This window comes from Coffea arabica, chromosome 1c (genome assembly GCF_036785885.1).
Source record: "Coffea arabica cultivar ET-39 chromosome 1c, Coffea Arabica ET-39 HiFi, whole genome shotgun sequence".
Classification (NCBI taxonomy): Eukaryota; Viridiplantae; Streptophyta; class Magnoliopsida; order Gentianales; family Rubiaceae; genus Coffea; species Coffea arabica.
The window spans coordinates 29,113,351-29,115,429 of NC_092310.1; the positions used below are offsets into that span (position 1 = coordinate 29,113,351).

The 2,079-nt window shown below is 36.0% G+C and overlaps 1 pseudogene; it reads right to left on the reverse strand.

Annotated features, from left to right (window-relative positions):
• Nucleotides 1-295: 295 nt before the first annotated feature.
• LOC140006429 (monothiol glutaredoxin-S2-like) lies at nt 296-1,710 on the reverse strand (annotated as a pseudogene).
• Between the last annotated feature and the right edge of the window lie 369 nt (nt 1,711-2,079).

Below are 2,079 nucleotides of genomic sequence, written 5' to 3' on the forward strand. Positions count from 1 at the left end.
ATTTTGAGAAATTTGAGTTTTTTGTTTATTTCTTTTTTCACCGTTGTGCGTATCCACAATTCAGTGTATTGGTAAATTGCTTCGGACGAAGTTCTTCTAAATCTTGTTTGGTATTGTAGATGTCAAATTGAAGCAAGTTCGGAAACCTCTAGTTTAATTATTTACGGGAGACGGTATATATACTCCATAACCTTCTCCCTACCTGAATTTGGGTTGCTTAATTTGCTCAAAAGGAAAAGACAACAATTAAAATAGCAAAACCCAATCCTTTGGGTGCTTAACTACATTCTGGTTATTACATCCATATAGCCTTTGCCTCGATAAGCAATGGCTTCAGCTTGCCTTGAATATTGAGGCTCATAACCTCATTGGAACCACCAACAAAAAGCTTCCCTATGAAAACAGCAGGAACACTTTGATGGCATCCTAATGCTAGCAATGCATTCTCAATTTCCCTTCCTTTAGGATGTTGATCAAGCTCATAAACAGTAGGGTTCGCCCCAAAGCTGCATAACAACATCCTAATATATATCATGTGAAATGCAGCAATTGCTCTTGCTGAAGATCACCACTGGCTTTTTTGACCCCAATCTAGCTCCTCACTGCTTCCATCCTACTTTTGACAAAAAAAAAAAAAGTCTAGTCAAGAACTTCAGAATATGCACTAGTGTTGAGTTGAGAATTGAGAGGAAGTTTGAGGCTTGGTTTGAAAAAAACCTGAATTGCATGAGGTATATATAGAGGCCTAGAGCAATGACTTTAAAAGAATTTCCAGCTTTGTCAAGAAGTTGAAAGACATAACAAACCTGAAGTTGAACTGAAGTATGTTGCTCTTTACTGTTGTCACATTAGTTAGTTTCAATCGCTATGGTTATTAAATTCTAAACTTTCAATTTTGTGATAATTGACAAATATAGCATGCGAGTTAGATTACAAAAAACTTAAGTTCTTGCATGCTGGTCCGGTTTGTAGTGATCTTGTATGTTCTTCATAGTTAGGATTGGCAGCAGTCTCTTTTTTCTAATCGAGTGCTATATTTCTGATAGAGTTGAAACTTATAAAATATCTGGGTTTGTATACTCTTGTAATTCCTAGAGTTGATATGACTTGAAAATTCTTGTGAATCTTTTGATGGTCTCAAGATGCTTCAGATATGCTTTTCTTTTATCTGAGTTTGAAAAAAATATGTGGCCCATATGACATGGGTGTTTGCACTTTGAGTAGGAGGTTAAGTCAACATGTTGATGCCATTCTTAAGTGCCAAGGATTGCAATTGCATCTTATAGAAATATTAACTATATTCTTTGGATTCTATTCTGACTCTGGCTGGAGCATGGGATGTAAAACATATAGTTTTGCTGGTTTGGTCCATTAGTGAAATTCTTAATTAGTAGTATAATCCTCACTTCAGGTCCTTCAGTAGTGAACAAGCGGGAAGATGTAAGAATCCTCTGATTGTGCCAGTTTTTTACTGTTGTATCAACATCTATTTTAGAATTTTATGGTAGCTATTCCAAGTAGCATGCTGATCTTATTGATGCTTTGGCATGGGTGTGTCTGGTGACTGAAGGTGGTTAAGTCATTGGTCTCTTCTGCTATATTTTGGGCATGATTATCATGTAGGCTATTTTAGACCTTCTATGTGTTTTTTCTGTGATGACAATTTACAGTCTGGTACTTTTTCTAGCATAAATGACTAATTACATTCATGAGATTTGTATAACTTTAAATTTTTTAATTTATTTTCAGGACTAGCCCAGAACTTCTGCTTAATTCTGTAAGGACTGTTTCACTCACATCTTTCTTAATATTTTTGTCTCCTTGTTAGTGGTTTTACTGATTTTTGACGTCTAACGGTGTCTAAAGTGCTGTGTGTGGACTCATGCTCTCCCCCTCCCCTTTTTTTTCAAAACGCTGAGTTGGAAATTTGTCCAAATGTAGCAGCATTTATGTTCATATGAGATCTGTTGCTGTGATGCCTGTACATGTTGAGGCATCTGATGGAACTTTTTGGGTCACTTTCTAATGAAAGTAATGGGACAGCAACTACCTCAAGTAGTTTAATTGTCAAAAGTGACT